Raw genomic sequence first — 14864 nt, 5'->3', positions numbered from 1 at the left:
TGTTTGCCTCCTCTTCGGATGACCGAACAGAGAGTGAGAGAGAATAATAGATACAGTCGGTGAGACAGAGAACAGCGTGTCACATTCGGCTTGCTTGTGACGGTTTGCTCAAGTAGTGTAACATATCTGACAACTAAAGCGAGAACACAGTGTTACCCTTAGCCTGTGAACAGTCAGGAAACAAAGTAAAGCCTATAAAAAATGGATTTCAGGAGTTGTTAGGAAGAGTAATCTATTTAAAATGTTATAGAAGTATATATGAGGTTTGTGAAAGAAATATATATTGGTGGCAATGATGGTAAACATAATAAAGCGTATATGTGTGACCTGCTCCATCATTTTGAGTGATTTTGTCCCAGAGACACATTTTGAGTTTTATGCACTAAAGTAAAAAAAAAGGAAAGCCTTGAAATGATTAAGTCAGCCAACATTTAAACGATTATAACTTGACAGTAGTTTGGAGTATATTGTTAGGATATTGGACTGTGCATTGCTGTTTATATTGTTAGAAAGCTTAGACCAAAAGTCAAAATGTTTTTGTGGAAGCTGTGTGAAATTTGTAATGGAACAGGTAACATATATTCATAATTTTTCAGGTAATGTATACAATTCTTTTAAAATATTCTAACTTTTTTAAGATTTACTCATAGAATTTACTCACGTCTTTGGAAAGTCTCTGAAGATATGTATAACTAATGCTTAATGTATATGCCATCAAAGCAAAGACTGGCAGACTGAAGAACAGTTGCTTTGCAAGTGCAGTTTGCTTATTCCATATAATAGCTAATAGCCATGCCTTTCTCCATTACACACCTGAACATTGCACCTTAGATAGTTATTGATATGTGATAATATTGACATCAAATTGGAAGAACAGAACAACAGAACAAAAAAAACATATATTTTTTTGTAAATGCATAAAGTAGAGCAAAAGTGCCTTTTACCAGCCGAACACATGGGCTGAATATTGTATTAGTATTGCCGATATTACCAAGTTCAAATTGTGCTGTATAGTTTGATTGGACACACAGTCTTTGACATGAACAACTAAATATGTAAGAATTAGGAAACGTGTTTATCTCACTTTAAAAGTTGATTAGCCTATTTATTTTGCTATTCTAAATTTGCAAGTTTATAATGCTAGTAGCATTTTATTATTTCGCATTGTTTTTTTTCCCCCCAGCTGTCTATGACCCTATTAGAATACCCACCAGTTAAGAACCTAGTCTACACAGAGGTCTAGTTTTTATATATATACTTTCATCCAACTTCATTTGTCTATTGTTATGTTGTCTTTTGGTTGTATTTCTTTGTATTTATTACACTTCAAAGCTCAGACGCTTTCTATACTGCTTGAACTTAAGCTATATGTTTTGTTTACAGTTCTGCATCCGAGAGGTCTGTGAATTCCACAGTACTTATACATAAATGGCACATAAGAACTATTAAAGTACTACTCTACTACTATTATCACAGTCTAGTAGAACCAAAAATCTCCTGGCAGCTAATTGAGCTCTCTGCTTTTTTTCCTGATCTTTCTGTGTATGTGTTCGTGTCATTTCACCATTAGAGGCGTGTCGACTGTGCCGTTTCTCCATATGATGACAAAGTCCTGCTGAGACACATGTCACATGAAAAATGGCATGAAATGTGTGAACCACATGGTCAGAAAGGTTCACAGCTTGTGAGTGCAGATTTAATTTATCCATATGTTACCGAAGAGTGGCGCTATATTATGAAATTAGCTTTTTAGTAATTTACTGGATTTTGCAAAATTGGCAAAATTTTTACTCTATCACAATGTGAGATTTGTACTTTTTTGTTGATGTAATTTGTGTTGATGGCTCCTGTCAGAATGAGCAACACTGAAATTATAATTTGTATCATAAATGCTAGTGATGACTTTTAGGTTTTTAAAACCAATGCCAAGGTTTATATTGCAGATGGTTCTCTACCAATTTTGAAAGCTGTCACATATCTAGCGCTGCAGTAGTGATGTGTAAAGGACATAGGTTTTTTATCACCTTTTTACAGTCCACCATATACATGCATGAAAGTAGGATCTAGCAACCAATTATAATTGCACTTTTTTTCTACATTCTATTTGGGAGATCATTACTTTTCAAAGACCTGGGCCTTTTTCTATACCCCACACTTTTCAAATCTATTCTAAGCATATTGTTGTGTAAAAAAAATAAAATAAAATAAATAAAATTAAAAAAAAAAAAAAAAAAAAAATATATATATATATATATATATATATATATATATATATATATATATATATATATATATATATATATATATATAGCTATTATGGCAGTGGTATAATACTATAAATAATGAATTACTTTTGTGTAGGAGTGTCAAAGAGCAAGGATGAATAGATTTAAACTAACAAAGACATGTCAGAACTGGTGCCAAATAGATTCCCTTATCACACCAGGAAACTGGACTCGCAGTCCTCCAGTTCAAGTAGGGTTTGCATTTGGCTAAAGACCAATTCATTTACACAATATTTAGTTGTTAAAGAAGTGAGTCATACTCAGACTCAACAAATGAATGATTTGAAATATGACTTAAAAAAAGTCTGGTCACTTTCAATAAAGATTCTCTATTCTTGCCAAGCATAATTTGTTAATTTTTAGGGGGGGTTGTTTTTCAGGGTTTTTATTTATTATTATTCCTGTTGACAGCTAAATGTGATGGAAGTAAAATATATTTTTGTGTTTGACTAGGTAAATAGCCAGAGTCTCAGATTGCCAGGGGGTCTGTGGAAAAATCCTGAATTGTGAATAAACTATTGATTAAAAAACAAAAAACAAAACAATAAACATGGCCATAAGGAGCAACAGGGACCTGCCACTTTTCCAGTTGCCTTGATTTTAAAAATATGTTTCCATTAATTTATATATATATATATATATATATATATATATATATATATATATATATATATATATATATATATATAGACATTTCCAAAAATTATTTCATCAAAGTTCTAAGCAATTAACTAAAATGACCAAGTCCAAGTGTGGGATGCAATCTGACATCTCCAATTATACAGTCTTTACTTTGCTCCATCTGCTGTTTTTGGCCATAAACAGGCGGTATAATGGTAAGGGCCATAGCATTCCTGCGATGAAGTCCAGACTGTCTCAATTCCACACCCTCTCTCCCCCTTACTTTCCCAAACTCCTTCACTGCCCTATCAATACAAAAAGCATGAAAAACAACCATATGTACATTTATTATTCTTTACGTTGTGGTATATTATCAACCTGGTATATTATGCTGGAGTATAAACAAAGCCCTTCTCTTCCCTGTAGTAGTACATAAATCATGCAAGTAGTGTGAAAATGCACATGCGGAATATCTGTCCTGGTGGAATTCACATATTGGCAAATTGGAGCTTTTCCCTCAATATTCGTTCATAATCTGAACCTAATGATGTGTTAGCTGAATGTGACTGAGCAGCATGAGTCCAGGGCTAAAAGAAACCACCCTGACCTCACCTTGGACCCCTTGCTGTCACAGTAGCCCAGCGAGTGACTGATGCAGGACTAAAGGACCTACTTGTTTATGTTCAATGGAGAGCTTTCTCTCCCTTCTCCCTGTTTATTTATGAGCCCCTCTCATCCAGCCTGAGCGAGGGGAGATAAATCTGTCACACTCAGATCTGCTACCTCTACCCCCCCCCCCCCACACACCAGTTCTCAACTCACACTGTCTTCTTTTTACATTTGTTATACCTTTTGTCCCTGTTTGTATCACAATATTTTGAAATCCATGATTATATTCATTTGTGTCTTATTCACACCAATGCTGTACTACTTCACCCAAATATAAAAATTCTCTCCACATTTACTCACCCTCATGCCATCCCAGATGTGTATGACTTTCTTTCTTCAGCAGAACACAAACAAAGATTTTTAGAAGAATATCTCAGCTGTGTAGGTCCAAACAATCAAGTGAATGGTTATCAGACCTTTGCACCTCCAAAAATCACATAAAGGACACATAAAAATAATCCATATGAAACCAGTGTTTAAATCCAGATCTTCAGAAGCGATATAATAGGTGTTTGTGAGAAAAAGATAAAAAAGTATTTTTTTTACTCTAAATCTCCACTAAACTGCAGTTTATTTTATAAACTCTCAATCAACTCTTGATTAACCCAGTACAGAATATTAAAATGCATGCTTTTAAAGGAATAGTTCACCTAAAAATGAAAATTCTCTCATCATTTACTTACCCTTATGCTATCCCAGATGTGTATGACTTTCTTCTGCTGAACCCAAATGAAGATTTTTTTTAGAATAATTTATCAACTATTTTGTTCCATACAATGCAAGTAAATGGGTGCCAAAATTTTGAAGCTCCAAAAATCACATAAGTCAGCATAAAAGTAATCCATACGACTCCAGTGGTTAAATCAATATCTTCAGAAGCAGTATGATAAGTGTGGGTAAGAAACAGATCACTATCACATTCTTCTTGCGTTTTTGGTGATTCACATTTTTAATGCATATCGCCCCTACTGGGCAGGGAGAAGAATTTCAAGCAAAAAAGTGCTTAAATATTGATATTTTTCTCACCCACTCCTATCACATCACTTCTGAAAATATGGATTAAAACACTGGAGCTGTATGGATTACTTTTCGAATGCCTTTATGTGTTTTTTGGAGCTTAAAAATGTTGGCACTCATTCACTTGCATTGTATGGACCTACAGAGCTGAAATATTCTTCATAATTCTTAAATATTCTTCATAATTTGTGTTATGCAGAAGAGAGAAAGTTATTCACATCTGGGATGGCATGAGGGTGAGAGAATCTTCATTTTAGGTGAACTATCCCTTTAATCCCTTTAAGTAATTTCTACACCACTAGTGACAGCAAAACAGCCAAAATAATGACTGTTTTCAAATAAGTTTCCTGAACACTTACCCCATCTTCCATCTGTTGGACAAACAGATCAAACCCTAATCCTGCCTCAAACAGGGAAGGGAAATCAATATTTGGCTTACTTATAGTTGTCTCTGCATATTAAGTTGGGATAGGAGGATTTTAAAATTCAAAAACTTGCAGTTTTGTTGCAACTACAAACCAAAGGCTTGACGGCGGACCTCATGGGCTACAGTACCTGCGTACAGCAGACATACCTTCGTTACATGATCTGTTGAGGATTGCTGTTTTTGTTAATTCCTTTCCTAAAACATCTTTAGATAGGACACAAGATTTGTGTTTCAAGTTCAGAGTGATTGGTGGGTCCGGAAAAAGTGACTCATCTTCTTGTCGTAGCCCGTCATGCTGCTAATACTTTTGGATGGATTTGCGTTAAAGGCCTTCTGTTTGATCATCTGTCTATTTAGAAAGCCACCAGAACTGCTGTCACTCAAAGCATTCATACCAGTGAGCACCTGTTACAAATATTTGCAAACATATTTCAGTGCAAGCTAAATGGTGGACTTTATTGGAAATCTGTTTACAGTATACTGTATTTTTGTTCTTTATTACTCTGGAATACTTCATTATGATTGGTCAATCACTTCATTGTGGTCAAATATTTTTGTAAAATGAACACTAAACTGTATATTACAATGTTGATCCTGGCAACAAATCTCTTAAACAGCTCTAGTTTAATGTCACTCATACTGTAGCACTCTGCTCTCTCTTTCTTTTTACATAATATAATTTAACTCTTAATTAAAATTTCATGTTAATTTTATTTATTTATTTGATAAGTTGCTGTGTAATATGTGGGATAATGTACAGCCAGCCGGTCATTATCACAAAAATAAACCCCTAGGATAATATGAGGGGTCACTCCGATCACCTTGTCAGTATATTTTGCAATTAACCAGCTGAATGTACGTTATCCCTTACTTATTACACTAACTGGCAAAACAAGTCAACTGTAATAGAAATTTAGCTAGAATGGAGATGTTTGTGCTTCTTTGGTTTTATTAAGAGTCAAGATTTAATCAAGAATCTAGACTTTGTTCAGTATAGCATGTCTGTAGCCTTAACTGTGCATCCCACACTTGTTTAAAATTTAAAGGGGACATATTATGCCCCTTTTTATACTATGTAATATAAGTCTCAGGTGTCCCCAGAATGTGTCTGTCAAGTTTCAGCTCAAAATACCTCACAGATCATTTATTCTACCATGCCTTTATACCCCTGTTTTGTAGCCCTGTTCCAAACGGGCTGTTTTAGTGTCTGTAGCTTTAAATACAAAGGAGCTGCTGCTCCCCACACCCCTTTCTGGAAGTGGGCTGTGCCTTTCCTGCTGGTGCCATGAATACCCCGGCGACAACAATGCAGGGGAACATAAACAGTTAAAAAATTAGAAATAACACGGAGAACACACTAAGTCAATCATCTTACTGTATTGTGCATAACAAAGGTTGAGTTATGAAATATGAAAAACAGCTATAGTTGTGGAAATTACCACTATCATTTCATAATCGTTTTTGAAATAATGACCGGTTTTATTACACGGAAAATCTTCATTGCATGACCACTCAAGCGGGACTGTGGAAGACGGCAATCAGTTTATATCGTAACCGAAACAGAGCTACAGCTTCATTGTTATGGAATAAGGTACACTGGCGGCCAAAAGTTTGGAATAATGTAGAGACTTTGCTGTTCCGGAAGGAAATTGGTACTTTAATTCACCAAAGTGGCATTCAGCTGATCACAAAGTATAGTCAGGACATTACTGATATAAAAAACAGCACTATCACTATTTGAAAAAAGTCATTTTTGATCAAATCTAGACAGGCCCCATTTCCAGCAGCCATCACTCCAACACCTTATCCTAGAGTAATCATGCTAAATTGCTAATTTGGTACTAGAAAATCACTTGCCATTATATCAAACACAGTTGAAAGCTATTTGGTTTGTTAAATGAAGCTTAACATTGTCTTTGTGTTAGTTTTTGAGTTGCCACAGTATGCATGTATATGCATGCAGTATAGAATGACATGTCTTAAGGTCAATACTAGGTCAAAAATGGCAAAAAAGAAACCGCTTTCTCTAGAAACTCGTCAGTCAATCATTGTTTTGAGGAATAAATGCTATACAATGCTTGAAATTGCCAAAACACTGAAGATTTCATACAAAGGTGTGCACTACAGTCTTCAAAGACTAAGGACAACTGACTCTAACAAGGACAGAAAGAGATGTGGAAGGCCAGATGTACAACTAAACAAGAGGATAAGCACATCAGAATCTCTAGTTTGAGAAATAGACGCCTCACATGTCCTCAGCTGACGGCTTCATTGAATTCTACACTGTAAATAATGTCCGTAATTTTAACAGTAAAAGACTGTAAAAATGTTACACTAAAATTTTTTTTTCATTGGTTAACAGGTAGTTATATTGAAATATACAGTAAAACTTATAATATATTTAAAAAGAAAATACATGTAAAAAAAGATTTTAGATGCAAAATGTATGATTTCCCCATATAATTAAAGGTAAAAATTTATAGTATGTTTAACAAGAGAGTACATTTGGCAACAGAGTACTTTGTATGGTAAATTACTGTTAAAATCACTGAAAAAATCAATAATCGTGCATTCCCAGAATTCCCTGTGTGACCCATTACATTTCACTATATTTTACGGGAATAGTTATGTTTCTTCTTATTTTTAATATCAGTTATGTAATTTGGGGTGTTCTGTGTTATATTTGATGTAGTTTAGTTAATGTTTATTGCATAATTTTAATTTCACACGTGTTACCCCGATGATGTTTATAGTTTGTGTGAGTGACACTGAGCACTGTCTCTACATTAGGGATGGGCAATGCCACTTATTTTCTTTTCAATCCGAGTACTTTTAGGCCAGTATCACCAATATCGATACCAATATCGATACCTCTATTAAATAGAATTTTTATGAATTCTTTGGATAAAATGAGTAACTTTATTTTTACTTAATTTTGTAATATATATTTATAGGCCTAAACAGAAAATTATTAGGCTGCTTTGTTTACCCTTTTTCCAGCCGAGTCCATGACATTTGTGATGCAATGAAAAAAATAAAAAATAACAAAACAGAAATGAATGAACACATCTCTGTCTGCATGCAGCTGTATTAGCCCCTGAAGTCATAGAAGTAGCCAGAGTTGTTTCACTGTGTTTAAGCAAACACATGCACACACACATACACGCACCCTGTCACACACATCAATCAACAAATACGCTTGAATGTTACTACAGAGACTACTGTATAACATCGACTACCAAGGTGGCTGGCATGACGAAAACATAAAGACGGGTATGTATCCAACGTAATAGAAACTAAACAAGGCAGTTTCACATGACACGGGACCTGACAACATTGAGTCAAGTCACCCATATCATGTCTCTCATGGTTTACTAAAAACAGCATTTCGAAATAAAAAGACATAAATATAGTAGTAATATTGGATATTAAGTCTTTTTAGGTGTAATGTATCTACACATGTAGGCTTCTTTAGTCTCTTGTGGTCCATGCAGTGTTGTCAGCGTGAACTGGTCCATAATAGCTTGATGAATTAACTGTGTAACTTTTTAAATAGTCAGGAAAAAAAGTGTTATTGCTAAAGCAGACAGCAACTCTAAACAGATAAACAGTACCTATTATTACTGATTTACTATTTTCAGTATATCCAACCATGCACAATAAAATATTAGGATATTTTGGGCGGTGAAATGTTTTGTTTATAAGTTAATAAATATAAAGATATAAAATAAATGTATTATTCGAGTTTGTGTATGAATCTAAACTTGATGAATTAGTTGGTTATGACGTTTTTATTTTACATTTTGATTTTATTTTTATTGTAAACCACCAGGTATCTTATGCACATCTTTTTTTAGCCTTTTGAAAGACAATTCTGTTAAATTTATGACTCAAAATAATTTTTCTCCATGTTTTTGCAGTTAAAGAAGAGCTCAATAAAAATTTCTTTGGTTGGTATTTAAAGATTTCAGACTGATTGCAGACCAACGTGGCTGCCGCTCAAGCAAATATCAATTATTATTATTATTTTTTTTAATCTTCTGTGGCAGCAGCTGTGAGACGCACACGGACACATCAGGGACTTATGTGCACGAGCAGCGCGCAGAACTGCCCTGCATTGTGTGGTTTCCCACAAATTAACTAGAAAGTCAAGTCCGTGGCGACATGGCCCTAATATTATCAGTGGGCTTTTCCAGTGTTTTTGGATGTAGCATTTGCAGTCAAATCGTGAGACATAACTTCTCAGCAAGTGCTAATTACTACTGTGATGACTCATTTGTATGTACTGTATTTTCCCGAATCAGTCGGCAGATAGAGAGAAAAGATTCAGAAAGAAATCTCAGTATAGACTATTATTTATTTAGATAGGAATAATTTTAAATAAAGCTAAATTAAATTGAATTGACAAATTGTGTATGTTTCTTTAGTGTATGTTTGAGTGGAGGGGAAAAAGCAACATATAATATGATAAATTTCATTCTGAAACCACTTTGAAGTTTGTTCAGCAGGATACTAATCATAAAATATATATGAAAGGCAACAGAGGTGTTTTTATTACATTTATATTGACAAACTGTCAACTGTGTCAAACTGTCTTAGTTGTGAAGTTTAAAATAAACGTAAAATATTGATGTTGAGTTTACGGTTACAATTTTAATTTAGATTCATGAACAGATTCATTCGGCCCCTTTTGGACTTCGATTGTTTAAAGACTCGGACTTGACTCGGACTTGACTAAGGTGGACTCGAACTCAACACTACAGAAAAAGAAAAGGTTAGAGTGGGCAATGAAACACAGACATTGGACAACAGATAATTGGAAAAGAGTGTTATGGATCTTAACCCCATTGAGTATTTGTGGAATCAGCTAGACTGTAAGGTGCGTGAGAAGTGCCCGACAAGACAACCACATCTATGGCAAGTGCTACAGGAAGTGTGGGGTGAAATGTCACCTGAGTATCTGGACAAATTGGCAGCTAGAATGCCAAGGATCTGCAAAGCTGTCATTGCTGCACGTAGAGGATTTTTGGATGAGAAATCTTTGAAGTAGTTTAAACCTGTTGATGCTCATTGACCCACCCATGGGTTTGACTTTACTTTGCTTAAATCAGTTCACATTTACCATATAGTGTGCTGTTCAAAATTGTTCATAATGTTGACAAATTATACATCTTTATAATGTGTCAACATTATTAACTCTTTTTTGACTAGACTGTATAGTATATGTGAACTAATTTACTGTAAGCAAAGTGACATTAGTTCTGGGGGGCATGCACATCAACAGGTTAAGAAGTTCTGGCATTTATTATTATTATTTTTTTTAATTTTAATTGTAATAGTAATTTTTCACATTATTGATGTCCTGACTATACATTGTGATCAGTTGAATGCCACTTTGGTGAATAAAAGTACCAATTTCTTTCCATATGAGCAAAATCTGTACATTATTCCAAACTTTTGGCTGCCAATGTACTTAGGGACTAGTTGCTACATTACACAAAGCACTATGTTTTCACGACAAGCTTTTTTCACGCAACCAGCAAACAAGCAAATTCAGAAAGCCAAATGGCAAACATTAAAAAAGTTTAAAGTGCGAAACTTACGACTTGCAAATCTGAAGTTTGGTCATGAAGAGCTGGTATCGATCCATCCTTGATCCTTAACTTTGAAGCAAATCCAGCCTTGTGTTGACCATTATTGATGAAGCAGTCCGAGTTAGCACAAGCGGCTCTAGCGAGGAGATAAATATGGCGGACTGAGCGCTGCTTGCTCAGGTTTTAATGAGGGCAGATCTAAGCTACTCGGGCGAATCTCTTTGCCAGCCGTGGGCGGTACCTTTCCCCTTCTGACGTCATAAAGGGCTGCAAACCTGAACGGCTCACTTGGAGACACTGTTTTTTTTATGTGGAAAGGAAAGAAATGAGGGCATGGTCTTTTACCATATTTTGTGGTTGTCTACACACACACTGGGGACACATAATTATGTTCAAAAAAATTTAAAAAGTGGATTTTGCATTATATGTCCCCTTTAAGCTAGCCAATGATGTTGTCACCGAAATTCTTTGATCATTGTCAGTCATTGTTATCCCATCAAATTTGGAAAGTTAAAAGAGAGGCAAGCTCAAAGTAAGGCTTTAAAAATGCATCTTCCAGCAGCAACAACCTTTGGCAAAGTGTGTTCATGACAGCTCTCATGTAATCCCCAGTATTCAGTTAGGCAGCATTTACATGTCACTGCCAAGAACAGTGCAGTTGAATCCATGCCCTCCAAGGAGTGGCTTTGATATTCAGACTCAAAGAGATTGTGTGGTTCCATACTGGATAATTCTAGTGCTATCTGTGAGTCTTCACTGTCAAAAACCCTCCCTATACTTCACAATGCATGTTATAAAGTGAAAAGTGGGCAAAATACTGTATATGACATCATAAGGCGAGAAAACATCACAGCAGCACCTGGTTAGGGGTCATATCTTTCCTACTGAATGTGCAAACTGCTTCCTAAACTATGTTCCGCAGCTTGAGGAACCAATGGTCAGACTGTGCCTCTGAAATGCCCTGACAAAAGGCAGCTTAGCCAACCATTTCCTCCCCTTCACAGAGGGAGGAAATAAAAAAGCAAACTGGCTGGGGGAAAGACTAGCTTTATCCACAGTCCATTTGATGTTGGATTTCATGTGTGTGTGTGTGTGTGTCTGAGTGTATGTGTGTCCAGGGCCCCACCAGTCCTGTGAGAGCTCTGGTTATCATTGTGTGTCAAGGGAGGGGTTACGGTTGCCTCTGGCCCCCATAGAGACACTCCTGCATAGCCCGAATCCACCAAAACAGGTGGAAAAGCTAGTTAAACAGCAGCTGTCGTGGACACACAGACCCTGGCCATTAACGAGCACTGTCACTCTCTCTTTTTCTCTCTCTCTTTCTCTGTGCCAGGTCTGGTGACAGTGATTAGAGTGCTGTGGAAGCCGCTGTAATAAGGACGGGGGCTACGGCTTTCGCGTTGGCATGATCTGCTGTACGGTCGTGGCGGGAATTTCAGAGGGCTGTGGTAGAAAGATAGGGAGATTTAATTAAAAAAAAAAATTCCTTAGGTAAGATGGAAGAAAATGGGTGAACTGGTATTAGTTGGTAAAAGACCTGACTGGCACTTACAGTATATGAAGGCATCGTATGGTGAAAAAAATAAAAATAATGTTTGTTTGTTGGTTGGATGGTTATGTCGAAATGGTAAGGGAGGTTTAGGGGATAGGGTGAATCTTGTGTGAGTTTCGCAGCACGAGGTACAACCACAACCACTTAGTAAAGATACTGTAGACGCCTCATTGAGTAGAGAGTTTAAGAGACGGGACAGAAATTTGCACCATCTTGCATGATATTAATGTAAACACTGCAGTTAATGTAGATTGTATGCAGATAGGGCAAAAATCGTATATCTTAATTAGAAAAATGTGTGCAATGTGTAAATACAACCTAATAGATCTGCTGCTGGTTATATGCCTGTCGTTGATATTAATCAAACAGCAATATTTACAGGAATATGAGAAATAGTCCTTGGCTGGATAACGTTTAGTAGCTTATGACCAATAAAAATCAACAACAGGTCTGCTTCTTAGTCAGACTGACTGCATCAAATGAGTATTAACATATTACCTCACAAGGCAACATCCCAATTGAAATGAAACCTCATAAGTTGTTAATTGAAAAAAAAAAAAAAAAATTGAAACTTTTTAGTATTGATTGAATTATATTTATAAACAACTTTAAAAGCGATTTTGAAGTGCTGCCTTAGAAGTAGGCCGAAAGTAGATATCTACATCTACTTTTTGCAACAGCCTTTGTGTCTGGACCCTTAAAATGCTGCCTACATAGGCAGCTCACTATATGGTTTTGAACAGAGCTGCAATCTACCATATCATTTTGACAAAGGTATAGAGTTATAAAGGTGTGCTCAATTTGGCCTCTCATGCCATAAACGCCTTTAACATCTGTGAGTTGTAAGTCTAGCTCAGTACATGGGAGGACAGATGGTCAGGTTGGTAGAGTATGCATGGTTTGACCCGCCCCAGCATGAGAAGCAGTCAGCGGCCAGTGCTTCTGCAGGCAGATTCCATACTCCATTGGACCGTCCCTTCCCCGGATGGCAGGCAGGTCTGGCCTTTAACACTCTAGAGACCCATAGTTACTGTTAAGAGCATTACACATTGTGAACGTTGAAAAATGGACTGTGTGTGTGTGTGTGTTAACTGAGAGAGAAAGAGAGAGAGAGAGAGAGATAGAGAGAAACAGAGAAAGGTGTCCAGAACAAAAAAATCACACTCTAGCCACAGTGACCTAACACATTAGCCGCTTTTCCACTATCAGGCCGAACAGCTCTCATTACAAAACCGTGCTGTTCTGTGCTGATCCGAGCCAGTTGGCATGGTTATGGTTTCTTTGTCCACTGTGCCGTGAAATCAGGAGAATGTATGTAACAGATATATATTTTGGTGACGGCGTGAGAGCTGAACATTGGAGTGAGTGCGCTATGGAGGAAGATCGCACATTCCAGTTTTTAGGACTGTATTTTTCCCTTGGTTTTACTCTGCTAAGACACAGGAAAGACATGACCCATGTTGCAAAAATGAAAGTAAAGAGAAAAAGGTGAGAGGTTTACCATCTTATGCGGAGGGGTTGTGTATGCCACCGGACATGAATACACAAAGCTAAAAGTTCTCAGACTTGATAAAAAGAGTATTTATAGACAATATATAATAAAAGGATAATATCAAAATAGTTAATGAGAATATATTGATACATTTTGAGTTTTAATGAGCTAGCAATCTACTTCCATGACAAAAAAGGCATGTAGAAAAATAAATGTTTGCTACAATACTAGTTAAGCCATCTTCATAAAGTCATGAAGATACACTAAACATAAATTTTTTTTTATTAACTTTACTTAACTTCACACAAATATTACCGAACTTGGCTGGCTAGAAATAACTAAAACCTACAACTAAAGTTACCTTGGCGTGGGTAAATTGACGATCGTGAGTCGAGACTAAAGCCATTCCACCAGCACGCTTGAGTATGGTGCCAAGAACCTTGCCAAGCATTTTGGGCTGAGAACAGTTTATAAACGTGCCATGCCGAACTGTGCTTAAGTGGAAATAAAAGTGTCCCAGGAAGTTAGCTTAATCTTACAAAACCTCCCATTGGAGAATTTCAGGGACATCATCAATTGGAAAAATTAATTCATTAAAAAACAAAAAAACAAAAACAAATAATGTTTTGTTTTTTAATTCTAAAAATGCAAAATAATAATAATAATAATAATAATAAAAAAAAATAATTCAGGGATAGGGTTAGCTTTATATGTATAACGTCCTGGTTACTTTCGTAACCACCATTCCCTGATGGAGGGAACGAGATGTTGTGTCGATGTAGTGACACTAGGGGTCACTCTTGGGAGCCCCAAACACCTCTGCTTTTTTGAAAAAAAGCCAATGAAGTGTGTGTGATGGGCAGACCGCTGTGTGCCTCGTAGCCATCGCACCAGACCGTCATGTAACCTCCCCCAATGCTCTTATAAGCGTCGAACGGTCCTACAGGAACAAGTCAACTGCCCAACAATAGGGACAGGCTAGCCCAGTCGAGGCCTCTTTTCCTCTCTTTTCTCCCCAAAAAGAGTGGAATTTGTTAACCGACTGGTAGCCATAATTGTCTACGTTGGAAGGTGTCCCTCCCAAGGGGAAGACACCGCGGAGACCCGGAGATTGTAGAACCTCGCAAAGTTGTTGGGTGTTGCCCAGCCCGCTGCTCTGCAGATGTCTGCCAAAGAGGCTCCACTGGCCAGGGCCCAGGAGTCTGCC

General features: G+C 36.6%; 1 protein-coding gene across 6 annotated transcripts in view; it reads left to right on the top strand.

Moving 5' to 3' along the window:
• The window catches only part of LOC127426893 (RNA binding protein fox-1 homolog 3-like), a 630672-nt gene that overhangs the window by 1242 nt on the left and 614566 nt on the right, over nucleotides 1–14864 (top strand). The window lies entirely within an intron of this gene.

This window comes from Myxocyprinus asiaticus, chromosome 36 (genome assembly GCF_019703515.2).
Source record: "Myxocyprinus asiaticus isolate MX2 ecotype Aquarium Trade chromosome 36, UBuf_Myxa_2, whole genome shotgun sequence".
NCBI lineage: Eukaryota > Metazoa > Chordata > Actinopteri > Cypriniformes > Catostomidae > Myxocyprinus > Myxocyprinus asiaticus.
The sequence above is the reverse complement of the archived record's forward strand: the minus strand, read 5'-3'. Positions and strand labels throughout refer to the sequence as shown.